The sequence below is a fragment of the Chlamydotis macqueenii genome, chromosome 1 (assembly GCF_036417535.1).
Source record: "Chlamydotis macqueenii isolate bChlMac1 chromosome 1, bChlMac1.mat, whole genome shotgun sequence".
Classification (NCBI taxonomy): domain Eukaryota; kingdom Metazoa; phylum Chordata; class Aves; order Otidiformes; family Otididae; genus Chlamydotis; species Chlamydotis macqueenii.
In genome coordinates this window covers 214,663,598-214,682,520 of record NC_141556.1, presented here as the reverse complement: position 1 = coordinate 214,682,520, position 18,923 = coordinate 214,663,598, and the positions used below count along the sequence as shown (strand labels likewise).

At 45.6% G+C, this 18,923-nt stretch overlaps 1 long non-coding RNA gene across 1 annotated transcript; it reads left to right on the top strand.

Moving 5' to 3' along the window:
• The first annotated feature begins 213 nt into the window (after positions 1–213).
• LOC147602421 (uncharacterized) lies at positions 214–9,760 on the top strand. The gene is made up of 3 exons (XR_015257965.1): positions 214–815; positions 1,405–1,626; positions 9,185–9,760. It is a non-coding gene; the product is annotated as an uncharacterized LOC147602421 (long non-coding RNA).
• The last annotated feature ends 9,163 nt before the right edge of the window (positions 9,761–18,923 follow it).

The following is an 18,923-nucleotide window of genomic DNA, read 5'->3' as shown; positions in this document are numbered from 1 at the left end:
TTCTATGGAAAACTTTTTACAAGTGCCAGAAAGGATTAAAAACTTGTTAAGCTCTAGCTGCCATTTCTGGATAAGAGGCAGTTGTGACAAAGCTCTCTTTGCGGATCAGAGCACGTTTGGTTGCCTTACCCTCCAGGTTCTCTTTGAAGCAAGAAGAACATGATTCGCAAGAGAGGTGGCCGGCATTGCACCATGAACTTGTTGAAAGGGATGCTGAGAACCTTGGTTAGAACTCGTTAGACGTGCCTCAGTTTTGCCACGTGATGTAAAGACTGGTGGAGCTTTTCCTACCTTCGAATCCACTGAGCAATGGCAACCCTCTTGTGGAGCAGAAAGGCCAAAATCAAGAAGAGTAAAAGAAGCGTTCCAGCAGCTTTTCCCGTAGTTCTTGCAGCTCTCTACACTTGCAATGAAAGAGAGAAAGAGAGAACATTTCGCTCTGTGCACACCAGGTGTTTCTGGCACAACGAAACGCTGGTAGAAACACACTCAACCCCAAATGAGCAGATGCTCACTGGCATGCTCCCTCCCTTCTGCTCTCGGGCTGGGTCTCCACCACTGCTACTTGGGAGCTATCAGCGTTCTTATCTTTCTGAGAAACAATAAAAAGCCTTGAGGTATATGGTGTAGAGACTAAAGTAATGCTATATAGGCCTGGAAACGGGGAGTCTTTGGGACTGCGTGGTGAGGAGTTCGAGGACATAATGAACGAGCAGGAAGGTTTCTCATGTAGTTCCCTGGGAAGGACACACAGATGAAGAAATACCTAAAATAGCACTGAAGGAAGAGTAACGTGAGCCGAACACCCACTTCAGGTAATGGCTGAATCTTCGGTATCTAGTGTATGGATAAATAAGTCTGAGAGGTTTTTCATATGGAAAAGTGTAAAAGAGTTGACTCCTCCCAGCATGCCTAAGCAGCCGCTAAGGAGACCCTAGCAGAAGCCTAAAACTTGGCATCCGCCTTTCTCTGCAAATTGAGAGGAGCAGGACATTGCCACTTGGGTACTTTCCCCTCCACGCGGGCAGGTGAAATATCACCATGGGCTGGTAGCTGAAGAGCAGCTGATTTGACAGATAAACTGTTATCTGCTCGGAAGAGTTCTGTTTCTGCAGTGCCCGTTACTGCCTGAGCAGCTTGCCACTTGCCTGGCCAAATAAACAGCAGGAAGATCTAATAGCTCTTCAGCAGCAGCAGAGCTAATGAGCGAAGAGGGTTGGGGAAGAGCTCGAAGGCCGTCGGCTGCCTGGTGCTGATGGGATTTGGGGAGTTCTGCTGAGTGACGGTGTGGTATTTCTTAATCATCAAGTTGGAACACCTAATGTATGGGGAGGCAGAAGTATACCTCTCGGAGGTGCTTGCCAGGATGGTGTTTATTTATTTATTTACATCCTCTCCTTTCAGGATTGGAGCTCTGCTGGAGATCTCTGTTAAGAGGAGAGGAAGAGCCTCCTGAGAGGGTTTTGATGAGCTCAGAGCAACCACCCCTCATAAACCATCTTAATGAACTGCGTGCTGGCTGCTTGGCCCCTGTGCCTAATGGAATCGATCTGCAGTTTGTGTGGGTGCCCTGAGAACAGTCTGATGGAGTCAGGCAAGGCAAGCACAACCGGAATGATAAAAGAGGTGAGAGAAGAAAAATCCTCTGACATGGCTAAATAGCAAGGGACAAAGAGATGTCTGAGTGAAGTCGAAAGTGATCTTAAAGTATAGATGCAGAGCTGCTGAACTTGTTGAAGAAAAAATAAAGCTAAGACAGGCAGTGCGATGTGCAGAGAGGTCCCATCGCACTTATTGCGCAAAGAAGGAGGTGGTCCACTGTCAACATTGCCTCCAAATCCTTCCAGCTTGCAGCCCGGAAGGGCTCATCCAAAATCAAAAAGACAATTTTTCTTATTGTCGCACACCTAAAAGAAAATACATATTTTATGGCATGAAAAATAAATAAATCATGAGCTGGCCCTGCGTTTCTCCGGGGAATAGGCTGCTAGCAGAGCTTGTTGGCAGGCACAGCAGGGATAGACCGGATAAAATCCGTGTCCTAAGATAAATTTGTTACTCTGCTTTAACTGCCACTATGGAAAGGGTCAACCTGTTTTGTGAAAAGGTTATAGACTGGTGTCCCCTGGTCACAGGCTGTCGTGGGCTGTGAGGTGTCTGCTACACTGGCGAAGCGAGGGCAGTGGGAGTTCCCAATCTGTCACTGAGGTCATGGTCCTCATGACGGTTGGAAGAGGTGCTACAAACCCAGCAGGGAAGAGATGACAGCATACAGAAGGTGAAAGATGGTTATATTTGCCTTTTTCCAACTTAGTAGGAGTTCTTTTTGCATTATCATGCCATTTTTAATCCCAAAGTTGCAAAGCATTTTTGCAGTCTATTAATTTCAGAGCTACCCTGCACTTGTGAATGCTCTGATTATTTCTGTCATGACAACATATTTCACAAATGTGTCCGAAATGAATTTATCACCTTCATGTTTCCAGAATTATGGGTTTTCTTACAAGATAGGACTTTGACTCCCTTGCTTGCGTGTTTATTATATGCTATGAGTCCAAGTTTGTGTTATTATTTGGTAGTATGGACCCATAGCCTTGCTCCCCTGCATCTCAAATTTGCACACCTGTGTAGGTAACGACAGTCTCCCACCCAAACATAGTGACTCTGCTTTGAGTAACGTTCTTCTCTCCTCTTCTGGGGAGACAGGTTTGAGGCTAGCTTTCTTCACGCGTTTGTGCAGCCCAAATCGTATAGAGTAATAATTATTAATTTTCAAGGATATGTGTTTAGTTTGCAGAACTGCTTCCCAAAGGAAAAAAAAAAAAGTGCATTTTTGGGGTTGTAACCTTCCTCTCTGGAGACAGCAAAAAGACATGGTTATTCCAACTGCTTTGAGAAAACCGTTGCCAAGAACTTCTGATGGATCCAGCCACCTACAGCTGCTGGCAGAGCAGAAGAAAAGGAGACCTCAGACCCTTCCAAGTACAAGATGACAGACTGCCAGTAACTTTTCTTACTGGTCTTCAGCAGGATTACAGCTAAAGGACAGATGGTAGCAAATCTTCCCGATATTCTCTCTTAGCATCCACACAAACACCCAGACAGATCTTCTGCTCATCTACAGTGTTTGGAAAGGGGCAGGTACCTTGCAAGTGATGTCATAAAGAAATCCACAGGTGAAATAGTTCTGCCAGTAGTAATGTCTGAAATATAGATTTTATGTAAGGCTAAGTGCAGTCCATGTTGTAAAAAATGTTCTGTTTCTGTGGTGTTTGTAAGGAAAGTGAAGTTATAGCACTGAGCATGCATTTTTAGATCTCTCCAGCTCTTGCTAATTTAAATATAGCAGCACTGACAGATGCAATGAAGTGTTACGATGTCAAGGCTGGTTTTCACAGTATTTGAGAGAACAAAGAAGAAAAATGGTAAAAGTAACCAACAAACGCTGCTATGAAGAGCTGTGGATGGCCAGAGCAGAATCTGAGAGGACAGTCATGAGTGAAAACCAAAATAATCTCTGTGCTGCTGAACCAGGAATGATTCTGGACTTCTAATACTGCTTTTGAGAGAAAAAATTACACTTCATATATTCTGCTATTCAAAAGATACTTAGGTATTTTGTATTTACTCCTCTGCCACTGCATTTTTTTTTCGGTACAATCATAGTTAAGAAAAGCTGCGCTGACACATGTCCTGTTCATACATGTCTGCAGAAAGAAGCAGGTTTATTAGTGAAATGGTAAAATGACTGATGTTAGGGAAAGGCACTGCCTGGTAAGTAGGGGTAAAAGTAACGAGAAACAGCCTGGCAAGTATTTTCAGTCATGCATTTCATTCCAGACTTTTCTTTCCCTCTCTCCAAACAAGCACTAGGCGAGCATAAAATGAAGATCTCAAGTTCCGGGTTCAAGACAAACCCAAGGCGAGACTGAGCAAACCTATTGAGGTTTGTGAAACCACTTCTTCCTCAGGAACTGAGTAATTAAGAGCTGAAAATAATTTAAGGTAACACCAGTGTTAGTAGGAAGCACCATACGTACCTGCTGTGTTCATCCCCTTCCTTAGGTACCTGCCCGAGACTGGTGGAGGATTCTGGGCTGGGTGGACTCTTGGCCTGACCCTGCACAAACATCCTGATCTTTGTACATAAATCCACCACTATTTCCCCACCGTACTCTCCAGCTGCCAGCGGTTTGTGGCTCCAGAGCTCCAGTCTTGTCCTATCGAGAGCACATGGCATGAACAAGTCCTTGGAACTACAGAAGATTTATTTTTTTTGTGCAGTGATTAACTTGGAGCGTCTTCCTAGCTCTAGGAGACACAAATGCATCTCCTCTGTGCAGAAGGAGAATGAAGGAGATACATCTTCAACTTTTTGCTTTGCAGTTTAGTTATTTTTGGAGTTAATGTTTGCAGTTGGTGGTGTGAAACCCATGTCTCCTGAAAGGAGAACTCTACCAAGGCCGACCTCGAACAGCTCCTTTCCTTTTGGTGGAACTCAGCACCTCTGTTTTTCTTAGAAATATTTTCCCTGCTGTGTAATAGGAGGAAACTCATCCTTCAGTATGTTGCCAGCTTGACAGGAATTTGGTCTTCAAAATGAATTTTGACTTTTGTTAGTAGCTTCAAAAGAAGAGTACCATCTATTGCTTTTTCCTTCTAATTGAAAAAATAGGAGCTATTGTGTTAGCCACTCAGTCTCAGGGGGAAAAAACCCACAAAACCAATACAAGATGTTGCTGTTTTTCAGCTGCTAAAGGATGCTTTAACAGAAGGCACTATGGAGTTTATATCAGAGATCAGGATCATCTTCTTTAGGAAAAAAATCCTTCTATTTAATCTCCATCCTCTACTATTCGTATACCCTCCTAGCTTTCTAAGAGGACCTTGTTTCTACTGCACAACGTCTTTCACTGATCCCTCCTCAGGAGTGCCCCAAGCCAGGTGAAACTCGAGTCCCCAGCAGAGCTGATCGTTCACGGTAGTCTGAAGTTTGCATCCAACCACCTATTTTCTGAGGTTAAGACATTTAACCAGTATTGACACAGACTCTTTTATGCCACTTGGTGTCAATGCCCCGGGCACATGGGCACAGCCCTTTGGTGTATCTCTCCAGAAGCTGCAGAGACACTTCCATTTGACTTTTTGACCCTCACTTTTCACGTGTTTTGCCCATTTTATATACAGCGTGAGAAATACTTCTGTTTATGCCAGGAATAATTGCGTGTAGTTATTCAGAAACTTGTCTCTGTCCCCAGAGGTGGCAACAGTGAAGCTCAGGTGCTGCCTGTGTAGTGCTCAGTAGGAAAACAGCAAATAAGCTCAAATTCTGAATTTGCATCCTAGCATCTCCCCTAGTGACAACAATGTCCCTCTCCTTGGTGAACTGCCAAAGTGCAAGCATGAAGAAAAGTTGGCATATTTTTGAGTGAACGTTGATATGCATAGGAACGGCAAATCTCCAAGGTCCTGGTAAACAATTTCCTTCCTGTTGAATGATTGTCTGTATCCACACTCAGATGTGGGTAATTCTCAGCAGGTCCTGCTCTCAGAACCGGACCATGGAGGAGGGATTGGAGAGCGGTGAGTTCAAAGGCTGAGGGACTCTACAACAATGTCCTATCTGGGGGTGTCTTTCAAGATGTACTGACTGATGACTACTGTGCATAGCAGCAACATGAAAAGAACTAAGGCTATAGGAGAAAAAGGATCAGAGAACCCATTGTCAAACTGTCAAAGCCCTCGTCTGGTGATGGGATGACCCCCTACTGCAGGAAAGCTGGAAAGTATCATGCACTGAACTTCCAGTGGTGCTGGGAGATAAGATTTAAGGCTGCTCTGGACAAGCAAAGAAGAAAAATCTCTAAGTTCCTGTGAAAAGACAACCATCCTCGCTTAACTTTCTGGGTTGAAAGTAAAGTGCAAGAAGAATCCAACCTGAAGAAACACCTCCTCAAATTCCTCCTGTTGCCACGTGCTTTCTTCCCCTGCTTTGACTGTTATGCAGGTAGGCTCTCAGCAATGCGTGTACATCACTCCATCTGTGAAAACCAACAAGAAAAGCCTAGCAGAGCCTACAAGTCATACAAAAAACTGCCTGTGTTCTCCTACTGCCATTTTTTCTTTTGCCTCTCTTACTGTGCTGAGTCTCCAGAAAAAATATTCAAGTTGAAAAACTCTGAGAAGCAGTGTTCTGCTTGTATGCCTTGTACAGCAACGCACAAGGATGGGGTCCCAGTCCTGCCTGGCTATTGGCAGGACTGGGACGCCAGTAACCAGCACTTACTCTTCCAGGCATTTTGGTGTAGTACATCCCATTCCAGCCACAATTCCCACACCGGTCGCCTCGACTGTTCACTTCCCTGAAGCGGCTCAGTGGGGCGCGATGGGCAGCTGCAGAGTGAAAGCAAAGGGAGGCAGCGACTCACGGAGAGGCAGAGACTATTTGCACCCCTGTAATCCTTCCGGATTATTTTTGTGGTATTTTTTTTCCAAAATGAAGTTCTAGTCAACCACATCTTGCATTTGACCTGCCATGTTTTATGGGCAATTTTTTTTTTTCAGCTATTCTTTTGGTTTTGATCCTCTTTTGGATTAGAATGATCAGAGTGAGAATGAAGTGTCTAAATGAATGGATTTGCCACCAAGAGATCAGCCAATGAACAGAGTAGACCCTGGTCAATTATACAGAACAATATAGAGCAGAAAATTGGATTAAAAGCCTCAAACCTTTCCCAAGCCTATTTTATTTTCTTTAATTCTAACTTGCTGTGTGACACAGGCCAATATATCTTACATTTAACCTAAAAGCAGAATCACTACCATTATATTCAGTGCTAGCGACACTAGTTCCTGTTAGGTGTCAAAAACTGGTCACAGATCTGGATTTCGGTAAGGCAGAACCATTTCTAACCCAGGGGACTCCCAGTTTTTTTCACAACATCTTTGTATTCACCAAGTGTTATATAAGAATAACGGAGCACTGATGGAAGAGATGCAGAGCCTGTGGTCAATGCAGGGCATTTTTACAAGCCAACAAAACCAACTACCTGGTTTTACTGTCCTGCAGAAGTGGCTGAGATCACTGTTGGCCACATCAGCACCAGGTAAATGTTTGTGTGACAGTTCCGTCAGTGTTCCGGGTCAAAATGATGACAAAAATATTCTGTCTTATCAAAATATTCTGCCTTATCAATATCCTTGCCTTTCCCAGCTACAACAAATGCTACTGTCATCATGTGCAGGGGTTTCCAGAGACTCCAAGCTTCTCGTAAATGTGGTAGACCACAGAGGAACCGTGGTTTTACTTCCAGAAGACACTCATATGTTCATAAAGAAAGCTAGGACTCAGATCGTGATGTCACTCAAAAGTGTAAGGTGAAGAACAGCAACTCGAATTTGCAAAAAGTTGGAATTGGATTGATGATAATGCAGCAGAGAAACTCATGGTTTTATTTGTGCATTTCAGGTTGAATCTGAAATACCTCTACAAATACGGCGTTGTTGGATTTTCCCTAAAAGCTCCAAATCACCAGGAATGTAAATGAGATTTTATAATCTCTTTCCTTTCAGCCAGACTTGTGATCGTTGGATGTTTGGTCCATGACACCACTGCTTGTGTTTGTTTAGTCCGTTCTGTCCTTACAGCCTCGCTTTGCTGCTCCTGCTGATGGTTTTTGACGTAATTTCACTGTTTCTAAGCTGTCTTCTGCCTAAGCGTGAGCAGTTTCCAGTCAGATTTACGCATGTTTTCGGACCAGATATACTGAGAAATACATGAAATGAACATTATAGCACCTAATTAACAGCTTTGAATAAACAATAAAATCATTAGTTTTCCCCTGCATTACCAAGGCAATAGCAGCTGTGTTCGTGTTATAACTCACCTGACATTTGTGAAGGTGTTCGCCTCTGTAACAAGAAGCCCCTGGTGCGAGGAAGCAGCTGGAGGAGAAGCAGCATCCTTCTTGGAGGCACGCTTGGAAGTAAATGATGAGAGTTTCTTGTTTGGATCATCTTCTCTGGCTTAAGAGACACAGAATTAAAAGAAATTAAGGAAAAAAAATCTGCTTTTTTTCTGCTGTTTATGAAACTCTGGACGTTCTGGAGCTCTGCGTTGAGGGGAAATACGTCTCATGTAGACACTTTCAAAACAATTTGCATTTTTCTCTCGGCGCTAATGCTTCCATCTCCTCAGTTAATCATCCAACCTACCTGCTTCACAGGGGTGCTCTAAGAATAGGTTCATTAATGTTTCCAAAGTGCTTGGAAACCCCTCTGAGCACGATGGGGGAGATTAGTCTCCTCTATAATTTTTTTCCTTCTTTCATACTTTCTTTCCTCCCCTTTTAAAACTCTTTCAGCAATGATCTGCCGTTTCCTTAAAAGATCAAATTCCCTATCCCAAGTCATTCAAGGTGGTAGAGTTGTTGACTCTGAACTTTGTCACATAAACAAAATTACTCATATTTTAAGAATACCTGGGATGTAAGGAGAGCTCGTTAAAAGCTTTTTAGCGTAAAAACAAGGAAAGGAAACAGAAACAGTAATTAATTGATCATGCAACAATGACGAAGAGGAGACAATGGGGACATCAGCAAAGGCAATGCTCCAAATCTCACTCTCAGAGACATGGGGAAAGCCGAGCTTAACTTACCCTGGGGATGTTCACGTGATGCATCCTCTGTGGGTGCAGTTGCAATCGCAGAATTTGTCGTGAAACTGTTTTGTGTCATTGTGGCTGAAGCTTGAGCTGTGGCCTATCTCGTGGGCAAGCATCATCATGTCACTGATGGTGTTGTGGCCAGGGAACTGCAGGCAGGAAGAAAAACCACAAGTCAGTGTTTTCTCAAGTCAATGTATGTTGATATGGAGAACGTCAGACCCAGATTCTGAATGTTTTGCTCAGTAATTGTGAAATTTGTGTTAATTGGGGTCTTGCACTGGTGAACAATTAGGGAAACCAAAGGACCCCTGATGAGAGTTAGTCTGGGGAAGCACGTGAGACTTGTTCTTTCACCATCCCATTGTGTTTAAGAAACAGCAAAAACAAGACCGACATCACCTCCTTTAGATGCCCAATTTAGACGTTACCTGCCCATCGGTAAAAGTCCGAGCTCAGGAGTTATGTAGAATTAGCTCCCAAGATTCCCTGTGAATATGAAAGGTTTGTTTTTCCTTTCAGGCAGTGCAAACACATGGGGTCTCCCCTTACCGAGACAACAGCCATGGAGTTCATCTGGCACGTTGTCCACTTCCAGGAAAATCCCCGTTCCCTGTGGCGCTGGCCACTGCAGCGGGAAAGTTTGAGCGTTACAGAAATGCGGAACAACTTTGTCTCAGTGATGGGATGCATCGCCTGAATTACAACTGGAAAAGAATGGATTTGGGTAACAAGGAGCTCTGTTCTTGAAGAAAAGCCCAACACCACCTGTTTCTCCTACGGGAGCCCCGTATGCATCTGGGCTGGTACCCACAGGTCACGTGTGCAAGCACCAGCAGTACATCATGCTAAGGAGGCAGAGCCACGGTTTCTAAACTCATTGGCCTCCTCCCTACTTTAAAGGGAAGAGTGGCTTGTCGGCTATTTCAATAACATTTAATTATTCAAAATGATTTTTAAAAGATTTGGCAGTATAATATGTTGAATTAAGAAGAATTCAATAAATTGAGGTATGTATTTTACTACGCAGAAGGTTTCTTTCCCCCAAAATAAAGGAAGAACGAACAGACAAAACAGAAACAAGGTGCTCTAGGTCTTAAAAAGCAAACGAGTAAAATAAGTGATTAAACATCTTGCAGCTGGAGATCTAACTCCCTTGTCCTAGCAAAAAGGTTTAATTGAAAGATTAAGTTGTAAACCATATAACAATGAATTATTATATCTAAAAGTGAGTGGCTTGTATATATTAAAATGAGTGAAAACTAAAAATGAGATTAAAATAATTCAGTTTCAGAAAACCGCATCAGTATTGGAAATAAGCTGTACACTTGGTGTATATACACGTGTGGAAAAATATAAAAGAGGACAGTGAAAGGGAAAGGCAAATTCTTGTATCAATTTACATGACAAATATCTGCTGATTGGTACATGAGCTGATCAAACTGGTACATTTTTTTTTTTCCACGAAATATCACCCAGGCAAAAGACTTATCAGCATATATATGTAAAAATTAGAAGAAGAAAGAGATTAAAATATTATTGCTGCCTGCTTATCTCCCTGCAGCTGGCACGTGAACTGAGTGATTAAAACGCGGGACTCTTACAGCAGTAACTGGATACGGTCGTAACTAATGTGACCGTCAGCGTCCCTCTGACATCACGCGGTAAAACCCTGCAGTGGCCAGGCCAGGCTGTGGCGTTCGTCACCTGGTCCGTCCTGGTCCACATCTCCACCGCGCTGGTGACGATCTGCGGCTTCGTGCACTTGTAGACCTGGAAGATGTCAAGAGCTTGCATCCCCTGCAGCCCACGGGGCAGGCGGCAACCCTGGGCACTGTGCTTGTCTCCACGTTATTTGTGCAAGAACCAGTTTCTTGATAAAGCGGAAAGATCTGAGCATGCCATTTATTTTTGAGCATTATATTAACTCAATGGAGCTTTCTGTGTATCTCATTTTTGAGTCTTTGTGGCTGATGGACCAGCGCCTTGTTGGTGTATTTGTACAGAAGCAGCAGAAGATGAAAACTCCTGTGCTGTTTTGGAGGACTCGAAGCAAGAAGGTGAAGAGACAAGGAGATCGTAATGAGATACCAGAAAGCATTTAGTAACAATAACGCATATTCCCAATCAAGTGTTTCAAAGGAGTGATTTAAAAATTATCTTTAAACCGACTTCACTTGTATTTGGCCTGGAAACATTCCAGGCCAGGTTGGCCGGGGCTCTGAGCAACCTGATGTGGTTGGAGATGTCCCTGCTCCTTGCAGGGGGGTTGGTCTGGGTGGGCTTTGAAGGTCCCTTCCCACCCAAACCCTCCCGTGATTCTATGATTCTATTTGATTCTATGATGTATTTGAAGCAATTTTTGAACAGTTGAAGTGGGTTTTTATAGTGTTGAGGAACACATCGGTTCCTGGTAGAGCAGCTGCAGTTGTTCATTCTTTCCTGAGGTAGCGGGGTTAGATAGCCAGCCAGTGGAGCAGAACCGTAATTACCACGTCATTAACACTCACGGCATTCAGGAGGTTGCTTATGGAAATGAACAGATGTTGCATCAGACTTTCGTTGTAGTTGTTAATTTTAAACTGAAAAGGGAGGAGGGCTGTGTTATGACGTGGACTGCCTCCGATATAACACAGCGGCCATAGAATGACGATAATTTCTGATGCTTACCAGCTCTTTGTTTGTGATCAGAGCCAGCTCCTGGTATCCGGTGGGCACAGGCGGGCTCCGGAGACCAGGGACCTCCTGGAAGCGAACAAATCACGCTGCGGTTATCGAGGTACTTTCAGGAGCTTTAAAGCTTAGGCCGCATTGCGAAAACCAAGGTGGTGTTGCTCAAACTGATCCTGAATTTCCCTTAAGTACAAGAACACAGAGCAATTATGAGTTCAAGAAGGATTAATGAGCGTAACGAGTAATCAGGGCGAGAGCAGAGAGATTGGGAGGCAGAACACAGCTGTAGGTGGGATTTTCTTGGTAGCAGGGGGATTACCTGGCATTGCTCGTGTTAAATCAGCTTGCTACGAGCTGCAGAGTTTGGCACGTGCTCAGAGCAGTTTTTCATCCTTAAATTTGTCACCACAAAAACTACGTCAAAGGGAGAATGGAGTCGGTTCAACACGAGCTGCCTGCATCAAGCGGCTCAGTGTTAGAAACCAGGAGGGTAGAGAGATAATTGCAGATAAAAAATGGTCCTGAAGTGAAATTGTTCAAGCTGTATGAAAACGACGAAAATAACTCTTACTTAGTTTTTCTTCATTTTGCTCAGCACCCTTGCAAATGGGAGCGTGCCCATCGATAGACTCAGCCAGTGAGAGACGCTGTGTACTGTGCCTGGTCCAGCAGCCTCTGCAAATAAGGTTTTTTGTAATTCTTGCTTGTGCCCTTTGCACATTCACCTGTACGTGGGCAGCTCCATAGCTGAAATCTGCTTTAAGCGCTCAGTCTTGGGTTGAGTAGAGCTCATTGACTTCCACATTTTCTACATCCAGCACGTTAGTTGCTGGTAGCAATTGGTTAATGGGGATCTGGGGGGTTATTCCTCTTCTCCAAGCACGGTATTACTCAGTGGCAGCATCATCCTGTCTCTGGTGGGGTGAGCGTACAGTGAGGGCCTTCAAGATCTCCAGATTTGGCCAAGTAACGAGGAGAAAAAGAAGCTGACCCTACAAGAGCCTGGCTGGTAGCTTTGCCGAGACGGGAATGAGGAAGACGCAGCACCATTTCTCTCGAGTAGTTCCCGGGCGTTTCGGTGGTGAAAGAGAGGAGGAGTTTCTATCTCTCAGGAAGACAACTTTGTAAATGGTTTGGCTGCTGCAGAAGTATGTGTGGCTAAAAAAATGCTGTTGCTTAAGTCATTTCAAGCACAAGGACTCATCTCTCTTCTCCGTCGAACAAATACCACCGTATTATTCTTATAAATTATCCTCTTTCCCTGGCGGGTTCTCAGTAAATCCAGGGAAATTGTAGCAATTTATAAAACTATATTTCCGCCATGGGAGCTGATAAGTAATTCTTTCATCTAAATGCTTCATATTATTATCGGGAGGCAGCGTCTCTGAATGTCACTCTTTATTTGTTTCACCGAATGCAATCACAGTACGCTGGCATAGGCCAGATTGTCGCTATAAATAATCCACACTCATAGGTACAAAAATAACACTTTATCTCACCTCTTTTGAAAGCAGGAACGGCAGTGACAAAAGTCCTCGTGAGCTCTAAAAGCATTCACAAATCAAAGCAAATAAACTATTTTTCTAACCAAGGTGTTTCTGGAAACAACTGCATCAGTAATATCCGATATCGAGTGATGTGGGAACAAATTAATTTCCTTTCATAACCTGGAATCTGTGTTTCTGAACAGAAGAGAACAGGCAGATGTGTGCATTTTGACAACGCTAAGGCTTTTTTTTTTTTGTGCAGTTTAAGCAAACTGGGGCAGTAGACTTCAGATTTGCTTACTGTAAGGTGAATACTGACTAGGAACGCAGAGAGCGCAATGGCTGATCTCCATTGCCAAGCTGTAAAGATGCATTAAATAAAGTCGCAAGGGAGTCAAACCCAGAGCAGAAAGTGTTCGACGTCTATCCCAGCAGCCTGCGGTTAACACAGCGTGCCGGCGGATTTGTGGAGAACTCTGTCAGAGGAGTATGACGAACGGTGATGAGACTCGAAATTATTCTGCTACTCAAAGAGGGAAAAGAAAAGCAGGAGCTGGAGTTGCAGCAGTACCTTCCCCCTTACTCAATCCTCACAAGACTTCAGCAAAAATGACTGCTGGGAGAGAGGCACCCAGCCGCGGCCCCAAGGATTTGCACCTCCAGGTCCCTCTGGAGCTGAAGGAAAGGCAGCACAGACAGAGCACTGGAAGGTGTTCAGAGGCTTCTCTAGAAAAGGGGAGTTACATCTTCAGAGGATCTATTTCTGGCTCACTAATAAGGAAGATTTAAGCAGGAGGTTGCCTGGAGGGGTTGTGCAGTCTCCATCCTTGGATGTCTTCAAGATCTGACTGGATAAAGCTCTGAGCAACCTGGTTTGCCCTCAGAGCTGACCTTGTGTGGAGTGACCTCCTGAGGTCCCTTCCAACCTGGGTCATCCTATGATCCTATGAGATGGAGTTCGAGACTGCTCTCAGAGGAACTGATAGCACCAGAATGAGGATGGTGGAGCAGTGTCCCAGGTTGCCCAGAGAGGTGGTGGATGCCCCATCCCAGGAAACATTCCAGGCCAGGTTGGCCGGGGCTCTGAGCAACCTGATGTGGTTGGAGATGTCCCTGCTTGTTGCAGGGGGGTTGGACTGGGTGGCCTTTAAATATCCCTTCCTACCCAAACCGTTCTATGATTCTACATCCCAGAGCACAGCCCACCTGACAAGCTGTGTCCTTCCCAGGCTCTTTGGCTGGGCAGCCCTACAAAAGAGGGTCTGGAGGGAAGACTCCTGGATGCAGACCCCTGGTCCAAGAGTCTGTGCTTTCTTTTCTGGAGTCAGGCAGTAAAATATTGTATTGTTGATAGATTGTCTATAATAGAAAGTCATTAACAACTGAAATAATTGCATTTATAGCTTCTGATCTCAAATTATTTAAACGTTATCTCTCTTTGAAAATAATTAAACATTTCAGATTTTTTGCTGTGGTGGGGTTTGGAGTATCCGCGGTGCCTGCTGCCGGGGTTATGGCAGCCACAGTATTGTTAAATAGCTGTTTAAACTTAATCAAGGTCAAGATCTGAGATAACTGCAAGAGACCTATCAACATGGGTTGGGGTATTCCAAGGGTATTCAAAGTTCTCAAAAGCTGTTGAAATGAGCTTGTCGAAGAGGGGGAAGCTGTAAACAGAAGTTCCCCCCGCAGTCTGGCTTTCCACTCCAAAACAAGAGATAAAATTCCAAATAACACCCACGAGATGGCTCCCGAAATACCCAGATGGAGCCGCCGCTGCTGCTTCGCTCTGTGCACCGCCCATCGCCATTGAGTACAAATACGAAACCGGTCCCGTTACCAGAGATCTTACCAAAACAACCAGCGCCACACCGCACAGCAGGGTGATGCCTTTCATCCTAGAATTGATAAACTGTGCAAAACCACCGACAAACAGCAAGTACGGCAAGTAGGGAGCTGCCCAATACAGCTCCAAAACCAACTCTGAGAGCAAATAAAACCACATTGTGCCCAGCGATGACCAAACCGACATAATGAACGCTTGTTACAAATCTGTTTTCAACACACAGTGTTCAAACCTGTCCTTATCTCAACCCTTCGGACCCGACCCGGGGCTCAGACCTTGGATCCTCAGATTAAAGTCTGACGATCTCCCGACTGGTCTAGTTGGTTCGACCCCACATTGAGAGCCAAACAGACTGGGGTGATTGAGCCCTGGCCACCACACAGTTGCCTGCTCTCCCTTCCCTCCCCAATGGCATGGGGGAGAGAATTGGGAAGAAAGGAAAACTCCTGGGTTGAGATGAAGACAGTTTACTACAATAGCAAAGGAAAATGACAATAATAACAAAATATAGGCATATGAAAATATACAAAATGAACACTGCATGATTTCTCACCACCCGCTGTCCCAGTGACCGACACAGCCCGTCCCGAGCAGTGACCACAGAAACGACACCGAGCAGCAAGCACAGGAGTGAGAGGGAGCCATGCCCCCCCCCCCCGGCCAACTCCCACTTAAGTACTGAGCGCGACGCTGATGGCATGGAACACTCTCTGTGGCCGGTTTGGGTTAATTACTCTGTCTGTCTTTCTCCCAGCTTCCTGCACCTGCACATTAGCAAGACCGGGACAACCCAACAGTGTCCTTGGTCTCATTCACAACCACTCCTGTCATCAGCGTGCTTACCAACACTCCTCACATCCGAGACCCAAAGCACACCGGCTACCGAGAGGAACATGAACTCCGTCCCTGCCCAAACCAGGACAATTAATCTGCTCCCTTTCAGAGGCAGCTGGTGGTGTTGAGTAGCTGTTTTCAGAGCAGTACCACGACTGTCTTTGTGCCCTTTCCTGCGTGGTAACACCGTATTTCCACCTCCTTAGTGCGTGTCGGTTTGTCTTTCTCCACGTACATTACCCTACGTTCATCAATGCCAACACGCGGCTGCTCCATCACTCAACGTCTCAGGATCACGGCATTTCTCTGCAGCTCTTTCCAAATCCTGTTTACCTCCCTTCATAATTTGTGTTGGGGGGAAACTTTACAACTTCTCTGTTTACTCCTTTTCTCTCTCTTGCAAAAGCGTGAGAAACTATGTAGGACTCAAACTCGTCCCTGGCTGTGTCCCCTTTAATTTCCACCCTTGTAAATATCATCTCTGTTAACCAGGTATTTATTTAAAGGAGATGTTTTCTTTTAACTCGTGGTAGCTTTGTTCCTTTTTTGGATTTTTTTTGAGGGTAAGACACAGAAAGTAATGACTATTCAAGTACAAAGGAGGAGAAACCGTGTACAGAGACCGCTGGAGGGGATGGAGTAATGTTGACAGGCTTCAGTAGGTCTTTGAAATAGATAAGTTGTAAAACATAACAGCTTAAATTAAGCCAAACAGATGTCAAGGGAAGAATCAAAGGAAATGGCTGATGTGAGAAGCCGTAGCGACTCTTCCCAGGATGAGAACGCACTGATGAGGGTGGCCCGGAGGTATGAGATAAGTTAGAGCTCATCCACGAGAGAAAAGGTGATAAACTGGGTACGATAGTGATGCAACTTTGTGCGGGTCATGAGGTAAGGAAGCATCTTTGTCCCAAGGCTGAGCTCGCACCGAGGCAGCAGGGAACTGGTGAGGATGGGAGACCTGGGTGCCCAGCCTCGGTTTCTCGAATCCCCCTTGGATAAGAGCGTTTGTAGGTTCCCACTCAAGCCAGAAGTGGATTGATGCATGCGACGTGGACCTTTCCTTGCTGTCCCAGAGAAGCCAGAGCAGCAGTTTCCAGTCTGTTCCAACGACCCACGGTCAGCAAATCCCATGGTTGGCATGCCAGGGGCTGCAGCGCTTTCCCTAGATGCTGTTTTAAATTCACCTTCATCCTCCTTCCTTAGCAATGAAGTTGATAAATGTTAGTGAGTGTAATTTGCATAGAAGTTGGGCAGCTACTCCTAAAACTGTGAATGACACTCTGAATAAGAAACATGCTTCATCAAAGACACCGTCCTTGTGTTTCCACCTCTCCAGCCTGTGGCTGCAGGGAATGTTCTGTTGTAATCCATAACGCAGATTGCAAAACCAAACCACCATGAGCACATCTATCAAGCAGAGGAATGACACCACTGATGCGTTTTAAATACACCCAAGCGCGAAGTACCATGAAGACTTACCAGATTCAGGTTTGACCCAAAAACCCTACTTCCATATGTCTGTGCACACGCCTTGGGAAGGCCAGAAGCTTCCTGGAGGCAAAGAGATAAAATGGTCATTATGGACAGCAAATCCAAGGGCTGAGAGGCACACAAAGTGGCACAAAGTTAGCACAAACCCATATCTTGCTCACAAAGTTTGAAATCCCCAAGGAATTGGAGTTCATGTAGTTTTGCAGAGCAGTAATTTCCTGGCCTGGACACTTGCGTGCAATGGGATTGCAACCTTGCCAAGTATCTCCCCCAGCAGCTAAAAAGTCACGGAATCACGGATTGGTTGAGGTGGGAAGGGATCTCTGGAGGTTGCCTGATCCAACCCTCTGCTCAAGTAGGGCCACCTAGAGCCACTTGCCTAGGACCATGTCGAGCTGACTCTTGAGTGTCTCCAAAGGTGGAAACTCTACTGCCTCCCTGGGCAATCTGTCCCAGTCCTTGGTCACCCTGACAGTGAAAGGTGTTTCCTGGTGCTCAGAGGGGCCCTCCTTTATTCCAGTGCGTGCCCATGGCCTCTGCTCCTGGCGCTGGGACCACTGGGAAGAGCCTGGCTCCCTCCTCTTGGCAGCCTCCCCGGAGGTGCTGATGTCGATGGATGGGAGCCCCCTGAGCCGTCTCTTCTCCAGGCTGAGCAACCCCATCTCTCTCAGCCTTTCCTTCTAGCAGAGATGCTCCGGTCTCTTCAGCATCTTCATGGCCTTTCTCTGGACTCTCCTTAGTATGGCCCTGTCTCTCCTGTACTGGGGAGCCCAGCACTGGAGCCAGCAGTGGTCCAGTGAGACACTGAACATCTGCTTCTCCTCACGCCCAGCACAAGGAGCAAGCCTCACGTGTGAAAAGCATCTTCCAGAGCATGGTGTCTCCCCTGCTCCCACCAGCCTGGTGCTGAGGGACCAAGGAGAAGGCTCTCGGCAGCGGGAGCAGGGAGGAGAATCCCTCTTCTTCCCCCCTTGCCTGGTGGGGTGGAAGAGGAGCCATCATATCTCAGAGACAGCAACATCCCTGCTCTGAAAGGGTCACCAACCTAGGACAGAGGGAAGGAGATGTCTCAAAGCAGGGAAGGCCAAGGGTTTCATGACCATTGCAAGACTCTGAGAGACGCCTAGCTCCGGGCGGGGTTTGCAGATGTGCAGATTTCCGAAGAAGAAGTGGTGAGGAAAGCCCTTAAGCTGGGAAGCTGCAGAGAAGCGTGAATTTGGAGTGGTTTCTCAGCTGTTCCCCAGGCTCCCTGGGGTTTGGGCCATGAGGCTTTTCTTCTTCTGTGTACAAAACCCCCCCTTTCCCCCCTCCTTGACTATTTTCAGACTCTCTCAGCATGACAAATGCACAGCAAATGTCACGTAGCTCTCGGGGAGTGAAGGGATGCAGTCGAAAGCAGAAAAATCTGTGCAGAAAGCAGAGAGGAAAGAAGCAGATATCCACGTCACCAAGTGCTGCACTGTTGGTGCAGACCATCAAAAATGGTGCTAAGCCACCAAGGAAGCGATGAGTTCGTTCTCCAGCTTCAGGGGTTTCTGCCACGACGTGTCCCAGTGGAGAAGCTGCGGGTGTGCCTGCAGGGTCGTTTGCTTCCCAACCCGTGGTTTTACTTTTATTGTATTTAAAAAAAAAAAAAATGTGTATTGCTCTAGTGCAGATGTTATGACATTTCCAACCCAGATTTCCCTGGCTCTTAACTCTATAAACAGCCCTGGAAAACTCACGGCTTTGTATTTCCCTGCTGTGATGCTGCAGCGAGATCCCTGATGAACTGACCAGAACTGACCTGCTCTAAGGAGAGACGTGCCCGGCCCAGTCACCCTGGTGACTGCAAACATTTCCAGGTGCAGATCATCCCACACGGGGGAATACAAAAACCAAGATGACTTACCCCTGAATATGGTTTTTTTTTTTTTTTTTCCTTGTT